This window comes from Felis catus, chromosome A2, assembly GCF_018350175.1.
Source record: "Felis catus isolate Fca126 chromosome A2, F.catus_Fca126_mat1.0, whole genome shotgun sequence".
NCBI lineage: Eukaryota > Metazoa > Chordata > Mammalia > Carnivora > Felidae > Felis > Felis catus.
This window is the reverse complement of record NC_058369.1, coordinates 95,013,442-95,025,859: the sequence shown is the minus strand read 5'-3', so window position 1 is coordinate 95,025,859 and position 12,418 is coordinate 95,013,442.

Here is a 12,418-nt window from a genome sequence, read left to right as displayed (position 1 = left end):
ATTTTTTCTAAATGTACCTGACTCTCAGGGTGCCTGGCTGGCTCAGTCAGAGGAACATGTGACTCTTATTCTCAGGGTTAGGAGTTCAAGCCCCATGCTGGGTATAGAGATTAAATAAATAAAACTTAAAAATAACAAATAAATGAATTAATTAATGAATGTACCTGACTCTCCTAGATCCCTAAGACATTTCCTTTTTAAAATTTTGGTTTAGTGAGAACAGAATAGTGTGAGTACAGAATAGAGCTGGCCCTAAAGACACATAGGCCAAGTGCTCAACTGAACACTTCTTTGTTTAGTATAACAGGCCATGTAATATCTGAAGGCAAAAACCTATCCTCTGACTCAATCTCTCAATATCTCAGTTCATTGATTTTACAGGATCTGTGGATTCTTTTCTTAAGAAAGCGACCTTCCCTATTATCTGTACAAAGTCTTCTCCATAGAATTAGGCAGTACAGGTATCCCCAATTTTTGAAAGTTCATTACACCAATTCACTTTTACAAAAGACCTACATTAGTACCTGATTTGCTAATCGAAAGAAATCCAAAGAGAATTTTTGCTTTTATGAAAAAAAGGAGAAAAGCAAAAAATGAGCATTCAGTGTTTGTTTTGCAGAACTGTTGTAGATGCAGCGCACACTTTGAGCGGCAGTGATTGGCCCCGTCAAGCTCCTTCCCTGGGAACTATACTCAGTATCTCAGCATCAAGCCTCCATAGCTTTGAACTGTGTCTGTGAGCATCTGTGCTTTATCTGAATTTATTTTATGTACCAGTTAGCAAGATGTGTCCTCAAGTACTAGAAAAGTTATGTTTTAGATTTAGGAACCCTCAAAAACTTTCCCATATAAATTAATGGTAATTGCTTCTGTGCTTTATGCCTTTTCAGCTTAGAAAAGTTTTCATAATAATGCTCTACTTTCAGATAACAGGGAAAACCTGTATTTTAATCTCTTCAAGACCACCAGCATAGATTGTTCCCATTTCAACAATATCCTACTGTGTGGCATGGGTAAGCACGTGACAACACTGAGTGATAGGTTAGGAAATCATGAGGAGATCAAGCAACCCCAATAAAGTGGAATAAGTGGCAAGAAAGTAAAATGACAAGTGACAAATTGGGAAAAAAGATTTGGCACATACATAACAAGCAAAGGCTATAAAGTACTAATATCAGAATGTAAAAGAGACCCTACAAATCAATCAGAAATATCAAACAATGCAACAACAGATGAAGGAATTTAGGTTATCTCCTGCCACGGCACAAAAGAAATTCAAAGGCTCAAGAAGATATGAAAAGAAGCCAAGCCTCATCAAGAATCAGGAAAATGCAAATGAAAGCACCAGTGACTCACCACTTTTGACTACCAGATTTACAAAAGTTAAAACTACTGATAAATAGCTAATGTTAAGAATTTCAAGAAATGGGTATTCTTGTAAATGAATATTTGTTTTCTATTACTGCAGTAACAAATTGCTATAAACTTACTTAAAACAACATGAAGGTATTATCTTACAGTTCTGTAAGTCAGAAGGTCAATACATGTCTCACTGGGCTAACATCAAGGGGTCAACTGGGCTGCATTCCTTTCTGAAAGAGGCTCTAGGAGGGGGATGCATTTCCTTGCCTCTTCAGCTTCTGAAGGACACCAGCATACCTGGCCTCCTTCATCCATTTTTAAAGCCAACAATATTATATCCCTCTGATCATTCTTCTATAGCCACATGACCCTTTCTGACCATAGCTGGGAAAGATTCACTGCTTATTTAAGGAATCTGGTAATTAGATTGGGCCCAATAAAATAATCCAGAACAATCTCCCCATTTCAAGGTCCTTAACCTTTTTTGTTTTTTTAGTTTTTTTAATGTTTATTTATTTTTGAAAGAGAGAAAGAGTTGGCGGGGGAGGGGCAGAGAGAGAGAGAGAGAGAGGGAGACACAGGATCTGAAGCAGGCTCCAGGCTCTTAGCTGTCAGTACAGAGCCCCATGAGGGGCTTGAACTCAGTGGCTGTGAGATCATGACCTCAGCAGAAGTCAGACATTTAAGCAACTGAGCCACCCAGGTGCCCCTCAAGGTCCTTAATCTTAATCACATCTACAAAGTTCCTTTTGCCAAGTAAAGTAACATAGTCATAGGTTCTCAGAATTAGGAAATGAACATCTTTGAAAGGAGGCATTTTCTGCCTATCATACTAATAGTGATAGTATAGTCTATTTGGATGACAGTTTGGCAATATATGCATACCCATTGACCAGCAATTTGACATTTGAATATCTATCCTACAGAAACAATACACATTTGCATAAAATGTATGTCCAAAGATGTTCATTACAGCATCATTTGTGAAAGCTAGAGGTTAAAACAAATACCATTCAAAAAAGGATATTTAAGTAAATTATGATACGTCCATATTATGCTACTAGGTAGCAGTTAAAAATACACGTAGATACTAAAAGATCTCTAAACATATTGTCAAGTGAAAAAAAGAAAAGAGAAAAACAAGTTGAAGATATACTAAAATAAAAATCTTAATTTAAACTTAAAGAATTTGAAAAGTGTCTAGGAGGATCCCCATCAAAACTTTGAGGAGAATGGAATTGAGGATAAGAGGTGAACTTTTTCTGAGACAGCAACAGACAGAGATGGGTACCTATATCTCTATATATCTAATGGTCAAATTTTCCTAGGATTATATTCATATATTGTATTTTAAAAAATATTTAATTGCTTAAAAAACAAAGAGTGGGCTGGACTATGTGACTTGAGCTTATTCACTTTATCCCTCTAGGCTTGTATTAACTAGTCTGTAAATTTAAGGGGTTAAACACAGGTCTTCTAATTTCCAACTTTAGATTTTATAAGTAGACTCAGCAAAAAAATAAAATTAACTCAAATTGGTTGCATTTTGGTCATTTGTGAAAAGGAAAACAGTAATTTATTTATTGATTTTTCAAATCATGTTCTAAATCGTCTGGAATGGTCTTGACTTTAAATATTTTAAGCTTTGATCCTATAAATATATTAATGCTTGTCAAATTATATGATTCCATTAGGATTCAGGAAATATTATCTCCACAGGCATTCTAATGCACTGCTGGTGGTAATTTAAATTAGTACATCCTTTCTGAAAAAGCAAATCACAACAGATGAAAGCTTTAAAGCAGTTTAATCTTTGACTTAGAATAAAGTTAAAGGTGTGGGATTACTAAGAAGAAAATTAGAAGCAACTCTAAATATCCAAAATAGGGAAATGGTTCAATAAATTAAGCTGTTTGTGCAGGGGATATTATTATACAGTCACTGAATATATCTCAAATAAATGTTAACAGAGAAATTTACAATAAAATTTGAGTGAAAAAAATAGATGTGTATGTATTTCCTGTCCATTATAGAAGTTTTATGCATATGGTCTTAAAATATAGATTGGAAGGGAATGTACCAAAATGTTAATGATGGTTAACTCTAGCTTGTGATTTTTAAGATACTTTGAGGAAATTTTCCAATCAGAAAGATTGGAACTGAACTAGTGTTACTTTTATAATAATAAAATTTTGAATGGTCTCTCTACTTATAAATTACAATAAGCTCTTCAAATGAAACTTTTCACTAAGAGGTTATAGAAGATTCACTATTTCTCAACATTTGGAAAATCATCTCTTTTTCTTCCTTCTGCTTGCTTTGGGTTTACACTTCTTTTCTACTTTCTTAAGGTAGAAAGTTAGTTATTGACTTGAGATCTTTCTTTTTAAATATAGGTTGTTAGAGCTATAAATTTCCTTCTAAGCACCAATATAGCTGTACCCTACAGTTTTTAATATGATGGGTATGTTCTCACAGTACTTTTCTAACTTCCCCTTTTGATTTCTTCTTTGACCCGTTGGTTACCTAGAAGTGTTTGCTTGTTTTAACTTGAACATAATTGTGAATTTTCCATGTTTTCTTTTGGTATTTTTTTCTAATTCAATATTACTGTGGTCAGAAAATATATTTTGTGTGATTTCAGTCCTCTTTAATGTATTGAGACTCGTTCTGTGGCTAAAATATGGTCTAACCTGGAGGCTATTCCATGTGAATTTGAGAAGAATGTGTATGTTGCTGCTGTTGACTGAAGTGTTCTATAGATGTTGGTAGGTCTAGTTGGTTTATAGTGTTGCTCAAGTCTTCTATTTCCATATTGATCTTCTGCCTCATCTTTCTTTTATTGAAAATGGGATACTGAGTTCAACTATGATTGCTGAATTGTCTATTGCTCCTTTCAATTCAGTTTTTGCTTTATGTACTTTGCGTTCTGTTGTAGGACACATATGTTTACAATTGCTATGTCTTGATTTCCTTTACATGGACTCTTTTATCATTATAAAATGATCTTTTTTTAATCTCTAGTGACAATTTTTGTCTTAAAGTCTATTTTTTCTTATATTAGTGTATCACTCCAGCTTTCTATTGGTTATTGCTTGTATAGTATACTTTCATATCCTTTTTGCATTCACCTTATTTGCATCTTTGAATATAAAGTATGTCTCTGGTAGGCAGAAGGTAGTTGGATCATTTTTTAAATCTATCCTGCCAATCTCTGGCTTCTTAAGCAGGGATCACAGCAGCTCCATTTCACATAGGAGGTTTTGAAGAAGGCATCCCCATTCACTGAGTTTCCCCAGTTTTCATTTGGCAGCTCATAAGGTGATTTTATGTGCAACTGAAGAAATGTAAAACCGTTTCCCACAGTGTTTTAAACAAGCTATAATGCATTTTCAGATAAAAAGGGCTATGGGGAGATTTCCTGACAAGCTTGAATAAAGGTAGAAATTTCAATTTTTTATGAGATTCTTTAAGCACTGACTTTAAGGAGGCAGCAGCAGGCTCACTCTTGCTAGCTATGAGTACACTGTAACTCCCAAGCTAAAGGGGGGTAAATGAGCATTCCAGGGTCTGCAAAAATGAAAAAAAATACATGTGCAATTTGTGTGCCACAGAAGAAATTATTCAAGTTTTATCAGTAAATGGAAAAGGCAAATCATCTGGCATATACACATTTACACATACACACACACTTACATAAGGTATAATACATCATCTTGTAGTACAATGATATTTGGTCATGGACTGAAATGGAAAGTATGGCTGACATGTGGTAGTTTCTATATGGTTTTCCAAACCATATGTATCAGTTTGATTAAAAATAGCTTGGTGTTGGTGTTAGGCAGACCTGAACTTGAGTCATGGTGTGGCCACTTACTCTCAATGTAACTTGATAACTTTGTCTTTTAATCATTTAAAATCTCTGTGCCTCAATTTCTTCAACTGAAAAATAGATTTAAATTTGGCACCCACCTCAGAGCAACTGACAAAATGAATCAATGGAATTAGTTATTGCTAGTAATACAGATATTAATAAAAAGTGGTAGCAGCAACTATTTTGAGGACCTGCTACTAGGGCCTACAGACAAATGGTAAATGGAATATAGTGAACCCATTTGATTCAAATGTGCTTCAATATAAGTCTGAGAAATGAGGGATAATGACATACAGAATTCTGATGCAGATCAAAGCAAATCTCATTGGAATTTTTAGACGAATTGGGGACAATAGGATTAAAGTAGAAATAGAATTGGGAGTTGGAATGTGTCTAGTTACAGTTTTCAACATACTATAAAGAAGAAAATGGCTTTTTAATTTTTTTTTTTTGCAAATATCCACTGTACTTGTACTTTCTTCAATACCCTAAAGAAATTCTATTAATATTAGTTGGTCTTTCAATTCAAAAAAAGATTACCTCCATTTTTTACAACAAAAGTTTCTTTAAAATTATATGTAAAAATATTTGTAAAATAAATTATGTTTTAAATGGTTCTGAATGAGCTTTGTGCTTTTTAGTCATCATGTTTTGTTAACTTCACTTCCTACTTAAAATATGTTCCCATCTCTTCTCTGTCAGCTCAAATCCTATCCTCAAAAATGTTTCAGGATCACCACCAACACCACTTCTCTGAACCTTCTCTAAGATCATCCCAATCCTCAGCTTTTTCCCTCTCACGTGAATTACTATAGAATCTGCATTTAATTACACAAATTCAACAAGCAACTGTTGACCAATTACAATCAGCGAGGCAATGGAATTGGTGCTGGAGACATAAATGTGAATAAGACAGTCCCTGCCCTCCTCTTAGGGAATACAGACTCCAGTCGCAGGAGATAGACATACTGAAAGAATTATTACTCCAAGGAATATTTTTATAAAATGAAGGGCACATTTGCAGAGAAATACTTCAACAGAAAAAAATCAGCAATTAATTTGTCTTTTTGATAAATCTGGGTTTTCATCTGCAGCACAGAGCTTTTATTTTATTTTTTTCAGAGATAGGAAAGTGGTCATTTAAAAGTAAGTAGTTTTGGGTTTTCTGTTTCTACAGAGGGAGAAAAACACCTTTATATGGAAACTTCTCTTTTTATTTTGAGAAAGCATTTTAACATGCATTTTGATTATGCAAAGGTAAAGTTAAAATGCTATTCTGGAACAGGGACAGGAGGGACTATAAGTAGCCAACTACTTTGCATAAAGATGCAAATATTTGACTTTACCATGGAAAGAGTAACATCTTGTATAAATTAGCTTTTGCCACAATAATGGTGCATAACAAACAGCCTCAAAATGCAGGGACTGAAAAAAATTATTTTCACAGATCTGTGACTCAGCTGGGCTGATTTTGCTTCACATTGCAGGTCTGCAGATCTAGGTCTTTCCCACATGTCTTTCATCCTCCTTGGTCCCAGTGGGCTATTCAGGACACATTCTTCTCATGGTGATGGCAAAGGCACATCAAGGGGCAAGCCCAACCACATAAGCACTTTTCCAGCTGAATTTTGCATTGCAGCTGCTAACATACCATTAACCAAAGTAAAACACATGGCTGAGCCTATAGTCAAGAGACAAGGAAATACACACTACCTTCAGTAGGAGAGAATACCAAACTACAAGGCAAAAGGTATGGATACAGGAAATGATGAAAAACTGGGTACAATAATTCAATCTATCAGACATCTTCATAAAGATATTGCCTGAAATGTGTTTCACACTGAGGGAAAGAGTTGGGGCTTAGAGCTCCTCTTGTTAGACCAGAGTCTTTGAGAGATACAGCAAAGACATGTCTGGAACAGAAGATAAACAATCATCACAAAGCAAGAGCAGGCAGGAACTAACAAGTGTTGGCTGTGGCCATTTTGCTACACCCAAGTTCCTTGGTAGAGTTCGTTAAATGCTACTATTTGATACTAGCTGGGCTTGGGGTAGTTATGACAGGCCCGTGAACAAAGCAAAGTCAGGAACATTGAATACACAACCTATTTTTGGAATGATTATAGCATTCAACTACATTAAGATGCCTGGTCAAGAAGACAAGCAACAAGAATGGACTGTGGGAAACATGAGATTTCTTCCAGGGTTTTTAGAAATATTCCAGGCAGAGAACACTAGACTTTCTGCTAATAAGAGTCTGCCTATGCACAAAGCGTCTGCCTATGCAATATCACATCTGAGTAATAACTATGAAGCAGGACATAATTAGGGTCTGCCTACTTCAAGCAGCTTTATTAGTGACATTATTAATTAAAACTTGTCTGTTTTAGACTAGTGTAAGTTTTAGTCAATTCCTGAGCCTCTTAGCCAAAACTCATTTGTTTGGATACAAAAGTAACACTTCCCTGTAGGCTTAGGTCCCACATCACATAATCACTTGTATCTCTTATCATTTATTCAGTCTGTAAATATGAAACTCAAACTATACACAAGATAAAGTTATGTTCAAAGTCTCTAATTTTAAATTATCAGTCCATATAAAGTGATAACACTATAAGACAGAAGATGCAAAGTGTGTGTTTTGAAAGCAGAGGCACACTATATAATGAAAATACTGATCTATAAAAATCTAAAACAAACCTGATCATAGTAACAAATATCTTATGTTTTTAAATGGAGTGTGGCAATCAGTAAATAGCTGGCTTAATATTCAGCTATGCTTAGCATGTGTCATCTAAATGTTGGAATCCATCATGAAACTCCCAATGAAGAATATACCACAGAAACCCAAAGCAATTATTATTCATTTGCATATATTTGTTCAAAAGCCAATCAGAGAGTTCTTACTATGTGCCAGACACGCACGCACGCGCGCGCACACACAAAGGAAACAGCCGTGAACAAAATGCACAAGAGTTCTGACTTCCAGTTGGTTGAGGGAGGAGACAAAAAAATTACCAAGCAAACAAATAAAATGAAGAAATACATTTTAGAAAAACCTAATTGCTACAAAGAAATTTAAAAACAGGTGCTATGATGGAGCACAGTGGGAAGAGCTACTTTCTACCAGGTTGTCAGAGAAGGCCTCTCTGAAGAGGTACACTTTGATTGAATTGTGACCTAAATGGAGCTAATTGTGCAAAGATGATCTGCCACAAAAGCACTACAAACACAAGGAATAGCAACTGCAAAGGGTTTTAAATGGATATGACATTGGCAATTGGAAACATTAGCTCTTAACATTTATTTCCTTTTATTTCTTGCTTAGTTTAATAAAATCAGTTTGTAATCACTTATAATAATGGAGAGAGCCAATGACTGTGTTAGCCCACGACTCGTTTATATTTATTAGTATTTTTAGACTTGTAGATTTGGTAGACACTAGAAAAAGACTGACATTTTTTAAGTTTAATACATTCTTAAAGTACAAAATATATAAAGAACTCATACAACTCAACAGCAAAACAACCCAAATGATCTGATTTTAGAATGGGCAGAAGAGAGGCACCTGAGTGCCTCAGTCAGTTAAGCATTGGACTTCTGCTCAGGTCATGATCTCACAGTTTGTGAGCTGGAGCCCTACATCAAGCTCTCTGCTGTCAACGCAGAGCCTGCTTCTGATCCTCCTTCTCTCTCTTTGCCCCTCCTCCACTCATGCTCGCCCTCTCTCAAAAATAAATAAACATTAAAAAATTAAAAAATAAAATAAAATGGGCAGATGATCTGAGTAGACATTTTTCCAAAGAAGACATACAGCTGGCCAACGAGTACATGAAAAGGTGCTCAACATCACTAATCATCAGGGAAATAAATGCAAATCAAAACCACAATGAAGTACCACCTCACACCTGTCAGAATGCCTAACATCAAAAAGACAAAAGATAACAAGTGTTGGTAAGGATGTGGAGAAAAAGGAAGCCATGTGTACTGTTGGTGGGAATGTAAACTGATGCAGCCACTAGGGAAAACAGTGGGGAGGTTCCTCAAAAAATTAAAAAGACAAATACCATAAGATCCAGCAGTTCCACTTCTAGGTATTTATCCAAAGGAGAAAAAAACCTCATTAATTCAAAAAGATATATGTGCCCCCATGTACGTTGCTGCATTATTTACAATAGCCGAGACAATGGAAATAACCAAAGTGTTCATGGTAAGTGAAGTCAGACAGAGAACAGCAAATACTGTATAATCTCATATGCAGAATCTTAAAAAAACAAAACGAAAAAATGAAAAAAAAAACCCACAAAAAACTGAACTCATAGGCGTAGAGAATCGATTGATGGTTGCTACAAGTAGGGGGTGGGTGTGGGGGTTCAAAATGGATAAGGGGGTCAAAAGGCACAAACTTCCAGTTAGAAAATAGGTTGTCAGCATGTAATGTGACCACAGTTAATAACACTATATCGTATACTTCAAAGTTGCTAAAAGAACAAATCTTAAAAGTTCCCATCACAAGCACAATAAAAAAATTTTGGTAAGTGTGCATGAAGGTGGATGCTAAGTAGACTTATTGTGGTGATCATTTTACAATATATACAAATAATGAATCATGTTGTACACCTGAAACCAATACAATGTTCTATCCTTTGTACCCCAATAAAAATATTTTTATTTTAAAAGAATAAAACCGTAGCATGAAACGCCAACTCTGAGAAAAATGGGGAAGCTGTCCAACCACCCCACCTGGTTTTACCCTTTTGCTTTACAGTTTATCACTTCACACTTGAGGGAGGCAAAATCGCCTCTTCACCCATGAAAACTAGCCCGGCAGAACCTTCCGTCTTTCACTTTCTCTAAACTTGCTCCTCAGAGCACCTTCCTGAAGTGCTGAAGACTTCTCAGTGGTGGGAAGAACAAAGTAGCAGAGGAAGGTAAAAAAAAATTCTTTGGAAATGTTCACTTACCCCAGTGGTGAGGATGGATGCCAAATCTTCCCGTCCAGTTTCCCAAAGACTGCGGGCTGCTGAAAAGAGCTTCCATCAGGTGCCGAGCCGCGTCTCCCTCACAAGGTGGAAAATGGCCCACAGCTGACTAGTTTTTTGCCCTAGCCCGATGGGTGAGAGCTAAGAGCTCTGCACTTACGAAGCCACAATGCAGACACCAGATTTCAAGTGTGAAAGGATTTCAGCCTAAAATCGGACGAGACACCACGAATTTGAGAATTTCACCTAGGCGCCCTCGAACATACTAAAGTATCCGGTGGCTGATTCTCGTTAATGCCTGATTTACGAAGAGCTGGAACCTGTTTCCTGACCAATGAGCATCCGCGAAGCACCTCTTCCCGCATCCTCAAACCAATGAGCTTATTGCTTACATCTGGCTGACTTCCACACCATTTGCACTCTCTGCCCATAAAGACAGCCTGCTCCAAATTTCAAGGGCTTCTCTGTAGCTTGTTACAGTTCACGTTTCGTGAATTGCAATTTTTCTGCTAGTCCGAATAAACTCAATTTCTGGTAACTTACCCCAGTTTATCTCTTTATTTAGGTTGACACTCGATAGCTGATTGTAAACTATCTTTGTATCTATAGCAAACATCTGTTAAAGTAATGAATGAATAAATGACCACATAACTCTATAGGTGAGTGAAGAAAAGTTCAAATAAAACATGGGACAATAATAAATATTCCCAATGTTTTTATTGTTCAAGATTTATTTTTGCAACCTAAGAGTATGGCCAAGCTAGTTTCTGTCTTATACCAAATTTCCTGGCTCCATCCCACTCTATTTAGGACCAACTCCATCAAGCTGAAATAGGTGGTTTAAACCACAACATGTCAAAAGAAAATCCATAGCACTTTAAAGAAAAGTTCTTCCTCCATCAGGCAAACATTTTAAGAGTGTTAATTGGAACAAATTTTATATTGCAATCTTTTGTCATGTTGTAAAATAATACTTAACCTACTGCAGAGATTTTGTTGTTGAGAAGGCATTGTAGTTGGCAAAATGTAGGTGAAAAGAGAATAACGGTTGTGTTCCTTTTTTAAGGGAATTTAATTGATTCTTGCGTATGTAAAAAGATGACAGAGTCTAAAAACTGTTATGCAGAATTTAAAATTCAGGTATTTCCAAACTAAAGTTGGCAAAATGGTAGCCTAAGAGATCATGCTATTCTCCTTGACAGATTCATTTACTGTGTAAAGAAAATGCATAATCTTAATGTGTTAGAACCTAGTAAGTTTTGGAGACTTGATTTCACACCAGACCCTCTGATTGCAATTTAAATAAATAAGAAATCCGGGGCCCCTGGGTGGCTCAGTCGGGTAAGCTTCCAACTTCAGCTCAGGTCATGATCTCACGGTTTGTGAGTTCAAGCCCCGCGTCAGGCTCTGTGCTGACAGCTCAGAGCCTGGAGCCTGTTTCAGATTCTGTGTCTCCCTCTCTCTCTGACCCTCCCCCGTTCATGCTCTGTCTCTCTCTGTCTCAAAAATAAATAAATGTTAAAAAAAATTTATAAATAAATAAATTAGAAATCCATACCAGTCAGTTCCCCAACTCAAGAGCCAATTGTTAAAATTTCAGGAATTTTGTGAACCAGTTGTAAAAACACCCATAATTTTAAATAAAATTATATAAACTTACAATAAATAAAAAATAAGACAAAGGTAATACTCAAAACTCATTTCCTAGTAATTTACTACATTCAACTATTATTTGTGCTCTCAAGGTTATATGCATCCATTATGTCTGTATGGAGAAAACATATATAAAAGCATGTTCAATAGAATATCACATTAAAATTAACCATTGTGAGAGGTGCTTGGGTGGCTTAATCTGTTGAGAATCTGACTCTTGATATCAGCTCAGGTCTTGATCTCAGGGTTGTGAGTTCAAGCCCCTTATTGGGCTCCATGCTGGGCACTGGATGTGGAGCCTACTTAAAATTTAAAAAAAATATGCCCATGGTGGGAGTACTAACTCAAGGAAATTAGAGAGCACTTTAAATCAGGGCTTAATTTACTGTCTTCTTGATTGTCCAGACCCCCCCCCCAAAAAAAAGTAATGAGAAAATAGTATGGAATGAACTTAAAAGTATGTCTGATGAATACATTGGAGAGTCAGTTGTTACCAGAATACACTGTAGGGATTCAAGATTTTCAGGGTTCTTTGCTGTTCCCTCTG